The sequence below is a fragment of the Leptinotarsa decemlineata genome, unplaced genomic scaffold (assembly GCF_025532065.1).
Source record: "Leptinotarsa decemlineata unplaced genomic scaffold, Ldec_3_MD MMD2_P_RNA_scaffold_6, whole genome shotgun sequence".
NCBI classification, from domain to species: domain Eukaryota; kingdom Metazoa; phylum Arthropoda; class Insecta; order Coleoptera; family Chrysomelidae; genus Leptinotarsa; species Leptinotarsa decemlineata.
The window spans coordinates 3,255,225-3,271,340 of record NW_027412533.1 but is presented as its reverse complement, the minus strand read 5'-3'; the positions used below and the strand labels follow the sequence as shown (position 1 = coordinate 3,271,340).

General features: G+C 39.8%; 1 protein-coding gene across 9 annotated transcripts in view; it reads right to left on the bottom strand.

Moving 5' to 3' along the window:
* LOC111510402 (uncharacterized protein CG43867) overlaps positions 1-16,116 on the bottom strand; it is a 746,925-nt gene that overhangs the window by 232,636 nt on the left and 498,173 nt on the right. The gene's annotated exons all lie outside the window — the stretch shown is intronic.

Genomic DNA, 16,116 nt, shown 5'->3' with positions numbered 1-16,116 from the left:
CTTTATCAAAAGAGGACGGATGCGAGGCTTATGGAGATGTGCAGATCGTAGAAGGAAGCATCCTGCACCATCTGGATTCCCGAGAGATCAAGAACTCTCTCCGCGGCGAGTATTAGCCCAAACTCCGACAGATCTGATAGTCGAAACTAACGGGAAAGAACAAAGTCGCTGCTGTGAATGTGCTTGTCGTTCCAATCGTACTCTACACGTTCGGAGTAGTGAAATGGTCCCGATAGGACGTGATTAACAATAAAATATGCATCTTCATAGGAATTCGCATCTCAAATCGTCCGTTCAGCGGTTGTACTTCCTTCAACAGGAACGCCATGAACTTTTGAGTTTGGAGTGTCTACTCAAGAGTTCTGCCTAATCTGCTACTATCCGAGAGCGAAACTTCAGTTTTTTCTATCAGGGCAGCTGCCCGAGCGGCTGATGAACTCGGTTTAGTTTTCGACATTGAACAAGGTAATCACAACTCCATCAACGAGTTGGAACCCGTCCAGCAAAAGGCATATATAAAAGCCAAACAGATCACTTCACTGCTGCGGTAACATAATGATTAGCCAATGCGTGGGGGTTTTCTCTAACACTATTAGAAACTTCGACTCATCAAATCGCCAGACCTCCGTTTTCCTCAAGTCGAGTGGGCTGAAATTGGAAACTAAGGGGTTAATCATAGCCTGCCAGGGTGGTGTTTTCAATACCTTAGTCTACCGTAGTCGCGTGATGGGTATAGAAGTTCCCGACACAAGGTGCAAGACCTGCCGTGAGGTGCAAGTGACCCCAATGCACTTGCTGCCAGCATGTCCAGCATATGCCGTCTCAGCATATATATATCGACAGAGCTCATTTCTGAAAGTGCTTTATTACCGCCTGCGGCACTTGTCGAGACATCGGTGTTGTCCTACGCTCCGGGGGATATTGAATCTATTGGGGGAAACGAGAAGTGCCACATTTATTGTAACTATTCGTTCTTCATCGTCAGGCTTACACGAGCTAATAAAACTGATGTAGTTCTTCTCGACCATCAGAGTAAGACGATAATAGTGGTGGAGTCATTGGTGGAATGATGTCCTCTCTACTCTCGAATCTCAAGATTATACCGGCTTGCCGCACTAAGACAGAAATTTTAGCCGGACAAATACAGAAGGCTGTCATTCTTGGCTCACACCTTGTTTGGGGCACATGATTCTCGGACCCAACCTTGGAAAATTATAATAATAATAATGATAATAATGGGCGTTGGGATACTCTCCTCTGCGTGCGTTCACGACCATGAGAGAGCACGAATTGGAGCATTTCAGGCGATAACCATGGGAAGAACGATCTCTTCTCCGGCCAGAAAAGTGGGGATCTCTAGAAGGGAGATCGATTGGTAAGCGCGGGTAAAGTACCTCGGTTCTAATAGGCCGTAGGCTCACCTGGAACCCGCACATCACAACCGTGAAGGCAAAGATCGAGGATCGGATCTGAAGTCTGTACCCTCTGTACTAATCCGTTAGTTGGGGAAGCTAGAGATTATGCTGTAGACGACCCCTTCCGATATAGAAGTCCCAGACACTCTGTCGAATGAGGCCCTCATGTCCCCCGTTAATAGATGAAAAATATCTTCATCCACAACACCCCAGCCAGACATGAAACGACTTTAATACCAGCAAATTTACTGTTCTGTTATATACAATTTCAGTGAATGTTATCATGTTCTGTTAATTTTAGATAAACGACTACTCCTATACAATACTTGAATTGTCCTTCTGGAGAATAAAGAATTATTATTATTAAACAAAATATGGAGTGCAATGCTCTATTCCTGATTAGCGTGACCAATGTATAAGAGTTTTCAACTTCATTTCCGTATAGTGTTTACCAGTGTAAATGAGTTCATCTCCTTGCCCAGCCGACAGAGTAATAAATAGTTCAGTGGTTCACTAAAGATGGGGCTTGATATACGCCCTTTATATTACTTTACTAAAAGACTTGGCATTCCAGGACAAGCAGACACCCTTTATCACTCCATAGTGACAACCGATGTTATGCCTAAAATGCATAGAAACCTTTGTATTTTCACTGCTTCGCTTTTGTTTTATTTAACACTCTCGACACGAGGAATGAGATTCACCCAACTTTGTACACATATTGATATATGGTGCAGGAATCGAAATCTGTTGCGCGTATTTTGTTCAGATCTTCATGAACTCGTGGAAATATTCCACTTGATATCTATTCATTTCCAAATACAAACAACATATAATAACATATAACTTATAAAAACAATATAAACAAAATTGAAGGGCCAACTTGACGTTGCCAAGCATTGTCACTTGAGGTTAACTCAACCTCTCTGTGAATGGAATGCTATAATCTATTGGATACATCTTTAATAAGAGTGTCGTGTGCCGACACTTTTTGTCAAAATATAGAGACAGTCCATGGAAAAGTAATAAGATTGAAATTGTAGAAAATTGAATTTGCTACATTTTATGTTCGATTGAATTTTCTATAGGGTTGCTTGTTTACGAGATACAGCGCGAGAACCCTTGGCACCTCTTTTTCCAGCCAGGGGACAAGCCAGCCAGGGGACAAGGGTGGCGACCCCACAAACTTGAACTCAATCTTCTACTGACCTCCCCTACACATTAAAAAAATTAATTTCGTTCTCTGAAAAAAGCAAGCTAAGGCCTAAAAAAATGTAACATTTCAATGGCGGTCCAAGTGATCACACGACGGATATGCTATGCATCTTGATAATGCCTGTAGATATTGATACTGAAAAAACCAACCGTCACCAAATACCGGACAATTGGAGGTACTACAGTGGAATAGGATCATATGAAGGGTCACCGGGAAGAACGATCATAGTCATCCAAATCAAAATGTTCGGAATTGCGGTTTTAGTTTGATGTCGTTCAAGTAAATGGAAAATAGGTATAATAAACAATGTTTTCAGTCTTCCATGTTAATGTACCCAGTTTATTATAAATTCAAAAAATAATAAAGAAACATTTGACTTAATGTGCATGATAAAAAAAATTCAAAATGAAAGTCTTCAGGACACTGATCTCTATTGCCAGATATTCACCGTCATCAACTGGTGAGTAATCTATGTATTTGATGTTATCCTCTTCTCCTTCATTCAATTCAAGAGCAGGAGCAAATGAATCGTAGAATGCTTGAGAGTCGAACACGGTCAAGAACTGTTTTGAATGTAGTAAGTCCTTCATTTTTGCAGGTTTGAGGGGCAGCTTTCCATCGTAAAGTTTTTCAAGTACATTTTGCTTCCTATATTTCCTTGACTTGGCTGTACCTTAGTTCCCAAAAAGAACAGCTTTCAGATAGCCTCCAAAGTAGTTTGCTTTGTGTATCATAAACCTTGATTCCTTTTGGTCGATTTTAGAACTCTGATTGGTCGTATAGGAAAAGGACACTTTTTCAGATAAATTCCAGAAAAGAAACCTGTCCAAGATTCAAACTTGACTACTTTGCCATAATTAACGACTGTGATATTTTATTCTGCTATTTCTCATTATGTCTATCCAGTCATTGGGTGTCTCAGGCCCATATTTCTTTCCATCCTCCTTCCAGTCTAGTGAAGAAAACTCATAATTGTAAAATTCTTGTTTTGGCTTGCGCATGAGTAGCAGAAAACAATAATATGTTTTACATTTGGGCATAGAATGTTCTCAAAGAAATTTTTAAGCATAGAGCATACATCAGCAACACTTTCGTCGTACATGTAAAAAACTGAGGCCGAGTCTGACAAAACATGGATCTTGAAGGAAATGAAATTCAACTAACGACGGTAAAACATGTTAGACGTTGTTATGTCGGGGTAGGTGAATTTTTTCAAAGTCAACAGTAATTGCTCATTATTTTCATTTTTCCGGACTCTTTGCGGCAATTTCTTTTTATCGAATAAAATTTCCCGCTTCTAGCTAAATGTACTTGCTTTTCCTTTTCCTTTTGATGTAGCTGTTGTACTGATGATGCTTTTGTTTCTTCGTCAATAGTTAGTTGTTACTTTTATTCTCTATCACGTGTCCTTTCGAGGATATACAAATGAAATAGTGAATTTACTATCAAACATTTTTACAGAAATTTTCAGACCGACAGTGTGTTTTTCATTAGATTCATTGTACACTTTGTGTAGTTTTGTTTTGTTTAGCTCCTCAGGTAAGTACACTCTCGATGAATCTTTCAATGAATAGTGTGGTTTCCTTGCTTTGACAGATTCAATGAAGTTAAAACTTTTGTTTTAGTTTCCTCGGACACTTTATTTGGTCTGTTTTTATGTTTACCTCGGCCTTCTATCTGAGCTACACTTAATTAATTCAACTGTTTTTTTGAAGTTTGTTCACGGCGATTCGTAATACCGTGTAATGCCAAACAGGCTTTATGACAGTTACATTTTGTATATGTATACGTACACGATAACACTAAGAAGAAGTATGATAACTTGCCTTTTTATCCTTTCTGTTGCGTCGCTGCTGAACAGGAACTACGGTAATCAATCCACTTAAATGCCGATTTTGTTTGTTATGATCACGTAGTTTGTTGAAGTTAGATATGATACGTTGCCGTTTTTCGGAAGAAATAACCTCAAAACACTTGTAACGAAAACATCGACAATTCTCACCTATCTCGTTACTTGAAGCTCGAAGTGTTTTCAAAACACCCTGCATTTTTCCTGTTTTCTTCTTTTATTAAAATCTTTTAAGATCTGTTAACGAGCGGTCGATCTTTTTTCAACATTGCTTTGTGCCCTAAAACCATCTATACTTTCTGAACCACTTAAATCACTCAACATGATAAAAGTCCAGTGTAAAGTTACAAAAGAATTAACCACATCTGTTGAAGTTTTGAACATGTTTGCAGTGAGACTTGCAACAGAATGCACAACAGTAAACAAAGAACGGTCATCTGATATATCAGATGTGACTGGAGGGGAGAGAATAGGACATTGATAACTATTGCCAATTGGCGCGTGGACTATGATCATTCTTCCCCGTTATCCCCAATATTTTGCCTGTTATAAACTAGTGATTGTGATTCCAAACTGAGAAATGTTATTCCTGATAACCGAATTGACAAGAAGAACATCACGTCTTAGTTTTACAGGCCACCTGAGGAGGTGGAAAGTTTGAAAGATTCAGACATATTATTACTGACAACGAATTTTTTTAATATTTCCACCCCTCACACGGCCAGGAAAATTATGACTTGATGTTTTTTTGTCGATTCAATTATCAGGAATAAAAATATCAATATTTTAGGTGTACAAAGTCGATTTTTCATGTTACGAATATGTCCACCCCATTTCCACCCCTCAGACGCCTAGTGAACTGTGAAGTGATGATTTTCCTGTCGATTCTGTCACCAGGAATAACATATCTCAATATTATAGGGAAACATATCCACTTTACGATTATACGATTTTTCAAAAATTTTCATCCCATTTCCACCCCTGCAGACGGCCTGGACAACGCTGAAGTAAGGTTCATTTTGTCAAATCGGTTGTCAAGAATAACATATCTTCTTTTTGTAGATGTACACATTCAATTTTCGGTTAAACGATTTTCAAAAGTGTCCACCCCCTCAGACCGGCTGGAAAACTACGACGTGTAATTTTTTTGTTAATACGGCGATCAGAAATAACATATCTCAATTTGGTAGATGAACAAAGTCAATTTTTCTAGTTACGAATATTTCAAAATATTTCCACCCATTTTCCACCTCTTCAGGCTAAAGATAGCCTGTGAGTTCTGGTTTCATCCAGTTATATTGAGGTGGAAGTGGTAGTGGAAGACAGGACGAATGTCGTTCGGTGGTCTTGTGACGTCGTGAAAGCCAGCGTCACAGGAAATTTATATTCAAAAACATCAATTCGACTTTGAACTTTTGTTATTTGTCTACAACGTAATTATCACGAGAACAATGAAAAGATTGATTAGGTATATTAGATACCTAAAGATCATAGCTTTGAGTGAATAATATGTAATTTGAAATATAATATTCACATATATATACTTAGATAAATTCAAAACATTCAGGCCGACAAAGAGCAACGTCCAGTTTTTTAGAAAATATAATCAACACAAAACTTTCAACATTCAACTATTAGTTGAAAAGTCATGAAGAGTAATTTATAATTTGAGGCCAGTTGCCCTAACAAATAGTCCAAAAAAGATGAACAATTTGGGTGAATTTTTGAGGTATTCTGCAAATATCTCAAAATTTATTGTAGAGATTCAGAATCTGACAGAATATCCGCGATGTGCAGAAAATTCCCTCAAACAATTCTCACCAACTGAAACTGTAGCACCAATATTAATATTAGGTTGTCTCAAAATATTGTCCGTTTTTTTGTAGCTCCATACCTCAATAAATATTTTTATAGGACGAGGATTTGAGGATCCTGGTGGAGACTGACCCTTTACAAGCGGTGCGTGAGATGGCGGAATAACTGAGCGTCAGCTCCCATGAAGTTTTTCATGGTTTAAAACATATTGAATTCGTCAAAAATCTCGAAGAGTGATGGCTCATGATTTGACGATCGACATAAATTGACAGAAATTATAAATAATGGTTCTTTCATCATGCAATTATACTCAAATTCATCCTACTCAATTGTTTCAGAATAATATAATAAATTTCTTTGCACAGGAAGAAGTAAGTATTTTGTATTCACAACATTCAATGAAATTCAAAAATATCCTAAATTTGGCATTGAGTTTTCTCATTGTTGTTTATACTCTAACACCAGATGTCTCTCATCACACTTGCACAAGAACTGTTTGTTTCATGGTTTGAACATGGACGAACAAAATTTAAACTGAATTCCATGACAGATGTCACTGTCATGTTTCTTGTCTCTCTCTTTCTGGTTCAATACACCGTTATTTTATAATTTTCAACAATTTTAAATGTTTCATTTAGAAATTGTCAAGAATTATTGTGCGTTAGTAAGGAATCAAGCTATTTTAACTTTTTGATTCGTCTAATTTTACTAATATGCTTTATTTTTATAAATTTCACAAAATTTTTGACACGGCCAATCTCAAAAACAGTGAGTATGAACTTTGTAAATTCAAATATTTCTTGAAACGATACCATATAAGATTGTACCACATAACCAAAAAAAAAATTCAAAACTAATTCAACAAACTGATTAAAAAACAGTATGAATAAATACATAGACAAGAAATATGCCGAATACCTCACACGTAACAACGAATATTTTCCTGAAATGTATTTTTGCCAAAAATACATTAGGATGGAATACCTTTGAAGACCTATCGTTAGTTTTATTGCTTCTCCCGTTTATAGGTTTAAGAAGTGGATTAACGAAATTTTTACATACGGTTTAGAAAAAGATTCTATATAAAAGATTCTTTTGAATTTTCAAATTTCATCTAAAATAAAATTATACCTGAGAATCATATTTTAATCAATCTTGACGTGGTATATCTTTTTTCTAACATTCCTGTAGATCTCTTGATTAGTATAATTGAAAACAAATGGGGAATCATTTCAAACTTTACCACTTCACCCACAGATCTTTTCATAGAAGTTTTTGAATTCTGTATAGACTCCAATTATTTTTGTTGCAATGGTTTGGCAACATTTTCGTGTTCGAAATGCGTAATTTTATGTCACCTATTTGTGCAGACTTGGTCATGGCAGAACTACAAAATATATGCATGAAAAAGTTATCATTTTCCTTGCTTTTTTATGTTGAAGATATTGTTACTTTCATTCCAAAAAATAAACAAACTGAAATATAAGATACTTTTCATAGTTTTCATCTAAATCTGAAATTTACTTTCGAAATGGAAGATAACAATTCGTTAGCATTTCTAGATACTAATATAATGCAGCAGGCCCTGAACATTATAACAAGATGGACCGAAGAAGAATGGCTTAACATAAGCCCATCGAAATCGACCATAGTAGCATTCACCAAGAGGACTGAAACGGAGGGTCTCGGGCCTCTAAAACTTCGAGGTGAAGAAATACGACTGTCGGGGGAGGTTGAATATCTGGGAGTTATCCTAGATTCAAACTGACCTGGAACCAACACGTGGACAGGATAAAGAGGAAAGCGCAGGTAGCACTGATGCTCGCGGGACGCACCTATGGAAAAACATGAGGGCTAAAACCAGGCATGGTATATTGGCTATACACGATGGTGGTTAAACCCATGATAACATACGCACCTCTGGTCTGGTGCCCAAAGATGAAGCAGGCGACCGCCATCAACCAACAAGGCAAGGTGCAAAGACTTGCATGTTTGGGAATGACGGGAGCAATGAGAACTACCCCAACAGCTGCATTGGAGACACTTCTGAATCTACCTCCTTTACACTCTGTGATAATGTGGGAGGCCAGGATGGGCCAATTCACACTGGAAAACTCACCGAACTACAAAAGATCGGACCGAACAGAAATTTCGGAACAAGTGTAGGAGCACATATTGAATATGTGCACGGACCACATGACACCGAAGTACACCTTCAACACAAACTTCACGGTCAAAATCATAAGCCGTGAAGAGTGGAAGACCATTAGTCATCCCGAAAACATAGAAAAAACACCTGGTATACAGATGGATCGAAGACCAAATATGGAACGGGAGCTGGAATAAACCGAGCGGATAAAAATCTAAACTACAGCTATCCGCTAGGACTATACACATCCGTCTTTCAGGCGGAAGTGTATGCTATCTTGCAGTGTGCAAGGCTTATTGAATTGAGACCTTAAAGAAATGAGCGGATCAATATTTTTATCAACAGCAAGAGCGCACTAGGGGCTCTGACAAACCCGAAGGTGACATTAAAACTGGTCTGGGAATGACATGAAGAACTGAATGAACTTGCAAACAGGAATAAATTAACTTTGTACTGGGTGCCAGGGCATTCAGGAATCACAGGTAATGATAAAGCTGATGAATGCGCTATACGCGGATCATTAACTTCACATATAGGTCCTGAACCAGCTCTGGGGGTACCAAAATCATTGGTACGAAACCAGATTAGAACATGGACCAATAAGAAGCACACAGAGTACTGGACAAAAGTACCTGGTAACAAACACAGTAGAACCTTTATTAGGGAACCGTCCGAGAAAAGAACCGAAGAACTACTTCAATATAGTAGGGATCGGCTCAGAATAATTACAGGGTTACTAACCGGTCATAGTCCACTTAGAGGACACCTGAATGAAATGGGGCTGTACAACGGAGACCTCAGCTGCAGATTATGCAACGAAGGGATAGAAACAGCTCTACACATCTTATGCCAATGTGAGTCACTGAATCACAGGAGGCAGATAATATATGGCCATACAAAATTACGCCCAGAAGAATATGACGAACATCCAACATGGATCCTGTACAAACTAGTACAGGGAACGAGACTGATGGGATGGGTGTCATGAGAAGATGGGAGAATAAACAAGCAGATTGGGCAATAAGCCCAAGAGGCTGCAGTGTTTTCTGGAGACTTGGACTAAATGGACAAGTCAGACAGCTCCCAAGGTACAAAAAAAATCGAAGATGCAAACCGAATTTTGAAGCTAGAGAGATTTTTAAATTATTTTTCGAAATACATATAACTTCCACAGTAAAATCAACATTATAAGGAATTTGAAATCAAGAGCAATTGCCGTTAACAATTCTGAATTCCATAACAAAAATCTCCAATTAATTGTGAATTACATAGTGAAAAATCATTCTCCTAGAGCCCTCATTGGAAAATTAATAGAAAATGGAGTTCCCCTTCCCAAAATACAGGGGTGAAACCCATATATCGCAAAATTCCATTGGTAGAAATTAATGTGGCCTTTTCAAATGAATATATAGTTGGAAAGCATTTTTTCTCGAAACAAAAAACCAAACAGAAAATACAATCCAATATAGCTGTCAGAAATGATATGTTCGTCAAACTGGGTGGTATCTTAAAACCCTACAACTATCGTTGAAGATGAAAAATAAAATGTAGTAACGGCTACATCCAACAATTTATTGAATAGATTTGATTACTTGCAGCTTTCAACGACTGAATAAATAACCATAGATGATCAAAAACACTGAGTACTCTTTGAACACAAAGCTGGGGTTGATATCTAAAAACGATGCTAATTCAAAACTCATTACTCGACATTATCAGAGAGTATTTCAACAATATTCGACAAAGGAAACAAGTTTTCTGTGAAAGAAAGAGGTAAATTATTGTGAAGAAAAAATTATGAAAGCTCGTGAATTTTGTTGGGTATCATGCACACAGAAAAACTCTATCTTTCGAATAGACCAATAATAACCTTGGAAATACTCATCATTATCACCGGAAATGCCTCCCTTCGCCAGTCCTCTGATATTTGAAATGCGAAAAATCGAAGATAGTCACATTATCAATGAATATTGCAAACCGCAAGATGAAATGATTCCTGTGACTTTGCTTTCGAAGACATATGGAAGAACAACTCAGTAGCACTTGTGCTAACTGGGTTGAACTTCGCCTTTTGTTATGTCAGCAACTAGCTCTCTAATTTATTTAAATATTTGTATGTAACTACAGCTGGATAACAATAAAGACTATTATTTTTTTTTTTTTTTTTTTCACCGTAGTGTGCGCTGGTCAGGCCCTATCCCCCGAAGCCCCGATACATTCGGGAGGGCGCGCCAGCATAATCAACCAATGACCACTCCCCACACCGTGAGGTAAGTGATCATTGGGTCCGAGAATCATGTGCCCTGAGCAAACGCAGTGAGCCAAGAATGACAGCCTTCTGCATCTGTGCGGCTAAGATTTCTGCCTTAGTGCGGCAAGCCGGTATGATTTTGAGATTCGAGAGTAGAGAAGACATCATTCCACCAAGGACTCCAATAATCAGAACGACCATCTTGACAGAGTGATCTGGATAGAGTCTGCGGAGTTCGAAGAGAAAATCTCGATATTTTATCCGTTTTTCCTCCTCTTTTCTGACGATATTCGTCTCGCCAGGAGCTGAAAACTCCATGACAAATATCGTTTTGGTCTGGTGGTCGAGAAGGACTACATCAGGCTTATTAGCTTGTATGAGCCTGAGGGTGGGGAACGAATAGTTCCAATAAATTCGACACTTCTCGTTCCCCACAACGGATTCAATATCCCCCGGAGCGTAGGGCAACACCGGTGTCTCGTCAATACCGTAAGAGTGCCGTAGATGGTAATATAGCACTCTTAGGGCCGCGTTATGTCGATGGATATAGGCCGAGACCGCATATGCTGGACATGCTGATAGCAAGTGCATTAGGGTCTCGGGCGCCTCGCGGCAGGCCCTGCATCTTGTGTCAGGAACCTCTATACCCATCACGCGACTGCGGTAGACTAAGGTGTTGAAGACACCATCCTGGCAAGCCATGATGAACCCCTCAGTTTCCGACTTCAGCCCACTCGACCTGAGAAAAGCGAACGTCAGGCGCTTTGATAAGCCAAGGTCTTCAATGTTATTGAAGAAGACCCCATGCATCGGCTTATCCCTGTGTCTCTGCAGAAGTAAGGTGATCTCTGCGGCTTTTATCTGAGCTTTTTGCTGAACGGGTTCCAACTCGGTGACAGAGTTGTAGTCACCTCGTTCAGAGTCGAAAACTATACCGAGTTCATCAGCTGCTCGAGCAGCTGCCCTAAGGAGAAATGCTCCAATTCCTGCTCTCTCATGGTCTCGGACCATGCAGAGAAGGGGATCCGAACTCCTGACGACTTTACAGGCTGTATCCAGTACCATTCTGTCATGTAGACACTCCAAACTCAAAAGTCCACGACCTCCCTGTTGTCGGGGGAAGTACAACCGTGGAACGGATGATTTGGGATGCAAACTCCTATAGAGATGCATCATTTTTCGGGTCCTTACGTCGAGTTGATACAGCTCCTCCCGAGTCCACTTCACTACTCCAAAGGAGTAGAGTAAGATTGGAACGGCAAGCATATTTGTTGCAGCTACTTTGTTCTTCCCCGACAGTTCCGATGACCAGATCTGTCGAAGTTTGTGCTGATACTTGCCGCGGAGAGAGTTTTTCACTGCAGTTACCTCTTGTGAGTGGCGTTGTTCCACCCCGAGGTAAGTATACGTCTCTCCGGCATCCAGATGGTGTAGGATGCTTCCATCTACGAGCTGCACATCCTCTCCGTAGTCCCCGCATCGTCCTCTTTTGAGATGAACCATTGCACATTTGTCTATCCCGAATTTCATACCGATAGCATGCGTGTACTCTTCCACCACCCTCAAGGACTGATAGAGATCCTTCTCTCCAGAGGCATAAAGTTTAAGATCATCCATATAAAACAGATGGGTGACCTTGTGCCTCCGGTTTCCGGGGGTGCCACAGTTATACCCTCGAGTCTTTCTGAGCGCAACGGATAATGGCAATAGTGAGATGCAGAATAGAAGGGGGCTGAGGGAATCACCCTGAAATACACCCCTTCTGAAAGTGACCCACCCTGTTTGAACTCTTGCTTGACCAGATGTTATGGTGAAGCGAGTTCGCCAAAGTGGTGTCAGTTGTTCAATGCATCTCACTATGTTGTCGGGTACCGCAAGGCATCTGAGCAAATGCAAGATGAGCTCATGCGAAATTGTATCAAATGCCTTACGGTAATCGATCCAGGCCATAGAGAGGTTACGCTTATATTGTATCGAGTCCTGCGTTACACATCTATCGATGAGCAGGTTCTCTTTACATCCAGCGACTCCTCTCTTCGACCCTCTCTGCTCATATATCCGTTCGAACACTCGGTCAACTGCGGTGAGTATTCGTGTGTATAAGATGCTTGTAAACAACTTATAACACGAATTCAAGCATGTTATCGGTCTGTAATTCTTAGGAATCGACAAATCTCCGCTTTTGGGGATAAGAACGGTCCGCCCCTCGACAAACCAATCCGGAATCGGCTGCTCTCCATCGAGCCATGAGTTGAAAACTCTGGCCAGATGGTGGTGGGTACTTGGTAGTTTTTTCCACCAATAAGTGTTCAGCCCATCTGGGCCTGGAGCAGCAAAGTTCTTGGAACCAACGAGGGCCCTTCGAACGTCATCCGGGGTTATCGGGTTGCGCAGTTCATTGGGCTCAGGCTGTCGAAGCTCTCTGTTGAAAGCTTCGAACTGCGCTAGGGCTGGAGTGTCTAAGTTGAGTGGCTGCGGGTGTTCATAGATATCCTTCCAGAAGGATTCCACCTGATCAGCGGTCGGCGGATTATCCACAACACGTGGAGGCTCTTGGAATAAGCGAGAAGGTTTCTCGCGGAACCTAAGATTTTCCGCGATACTTCTCGCTCGCCTCACTAGTGACTTCTTAGCAGCCACTAGCATTCGTATCCTATCAAGGCAGTGCTGTTTGGTGGTCAGCAGCACGCCTTGGCTCAAAGTGTGATGGATACGTCGTAGATTGGCGGCTATTCGCCGCACTGCGGGCGTGAAAGGCCTGTTGGCTGCCCTGTAATCCATCACACATTGGATACGAGACGCGTGTTGTCTCGCCGACGTGATTTTAGCCTCCATCTTGTGTACACGCCGTTCAATCTTCCGAACCGCAAGGCCGGGATTTCGTCCTTCCGATTCGGAAAGCGATTGAACGACGTTATACACGGCGGTGTTGATTTGCCAGATGTCAGCCTCTTCTGTTAGAACACTATGAACCTCCGCATCCAAACGAGCCAGTTCTTGTGGCTTCAGGGGCTTGATCCTGTGGAGCGCCCTGCGTGTTCTGATTGTCGTCTCCATTGGTGGTATGGTGCTGGTCTCCTCCCCAGCCGTGCCAACGGGTGGTAGAACTGCCACTTCCACCACTTCGTTAGCAGGCTGGAAAGGAGCTATATAGCCCTGCCGCCGAAGATAGGATACGTAATCCCTAAGGTTTTGGGCGGAAAAGGCGGCATGCTCCGGATGTGTTTCACACCACAGAGCATGCAATCTCGCCATGTACCCTCTTCGCGCGGGCTCACTACTCTCGTAGCAATGCATAAGGCTATCTCTTAGTTCATGCGTCCACTCAAAACGTCCGTTTTCATTGCCAGGGTTGTCATCAGTAGGCAAATCATCGTTTTGGGCCCCACCACCTTGCCTCTGACCCCTCCGAGCGGGTCGATTGTGGGGGCCCCTTCCTTGATTATTGGGAACCAAGTGTTGGGTCCACCGGGTGGTTAGCCCTGTGGACCCACGGCCGGCACCGGAGGAAGAATAGAGTTCTCCTTCCCGGGTGCGCCTGGGCTGCCGGTCCGGTTTTGCACCAGTTGCTCGGGTAAGTGGTGTCGCAACTCACCAAAGGCCAAGGGTGTTAGTGGCCATCCCTGCTTATAAGAAGAAGACTATTATTATTATTATTATTATTATTATTATTATTATTATTATTATTATTATTATATCTTCAGAAGTGATAAACAAAACAAATTGGTTTTGGAAGTGTTATGTAATTTAATGAAATGAATAACGTTCAATAACATTTAGTGTAATTTCTATAACACCCTATTTTTTTCCTTTTTTATTCAATGTACACAAACAGTTGTGATTGAAAACAATACAGTTAATACTAGTTTGGAATCATCTGAGAGAAACCAATCATTACTCGACGAAGACTGTGGAAATCATTTATTGTTGAAGAAATTTGATTTGATAACTCACACCAATAGCTCATTTTCAATTCATTTGACAATAGTTTTTTTCACATATTTTTCCACTATTAATTTCTTATCTTAATTTCAGGCACTATTTCCATTTTTCATGAACTTATTCAGATATTATAATTCTGTCGTCTTGTATTTGATGTTTTGTATTATGAAATCAAAAGGAAATAAGCATCCTCAGATGCAAAATAACATTTTGTACTATAATAAAATGTTGAATTCGGAAAATAGTAAAAATTATCATAAAAATGTGACCTTATGATACGGCTATTAATATATTCACAGTAAACTGCAAATTTGTCATAAATCGATCCCACTTTGGCTTAAGAAAGGAAAAATTACCTGAAAAAAAAAACAGCATAAGATTGGATTCTGGTAAAGTAAGATTCTGGTAAAGAATCTGGCATGAACCCAAGTACTTTATATGAGAAATTTTCAATACATATTATGGGAATATGAATTTATGAATCATCCGAAATCTAAACTCCAGCAACCCACTCAAAAAAATGAATGGGTGAGTATATGAAGAAATCAAGAAATCTTGGAAAAGAAATGCTTTGAAGTTTCTATATTGTTGCTTCGTGAACGTAAACAGTTCTGTGAGTTATTTACAGAACATTTTTTCCCAACAAATTACTTTTCCTGAAAATATACTCCTTTCAATATCAATGTCTGTCAGTCTGTCTCTCTGAATGTGATAAAAACTTGAACTATTTCCATACGACTTTCTATAATGAACGGAGTCAATCGAAAAGAAGGTTGAAGTGTATGAATGATTGATGTTATCTGCCTGATTACCTTGAGATATAACAAAACAATTCTCTCCATAGCAATATAAATACCTTTCAAGGATAGCTTACTATACCCATTTAAAAATAATGGTTACATACAAGCTGGTAATTGGCACAGCTATCTAGACGGTTGCTTAAGCACTAAATGAATATTGTATATGATGGAAGACACGCCCGAAGAAGCCATTGAATGGCGAAACACGTGTTGCGTTTTTGCAAAACTATCTAGTGAAAATCACACAATAAAGTGTTTTTAGAATACGTGAATGAATATTGAAGTTGCTGTAAATATCATATAATTCAAAACTTTATCTGAATAGTTATCGCAAAATTGAAAATATCGTAATCGTTTCACATAGTCCAGAACAATCCAGATTGTTTCGAGATATTGTGGAATATTCTCGATTACTGTCAATCATTTCAGACAATTCTAGAACATCATAGGAAGCGAAAATTCGGAACGTTTCATCTTCAAAAGAATGTCCTTCATGTAAAAACGAAAATCTTCACAATAGACAAGATGACGTGAAATTGTGACAGAAAAAATGTAGGTATATATGGGGCTCGATCGGGTCTCTGGTATCTTATGAATCAGATGTATTTTATCTTTTTTTTCCAAAATATTTCTTCATGTTTGCTCTTTGTTCTTAGAAAAGTGATTGTTATGAAATTAA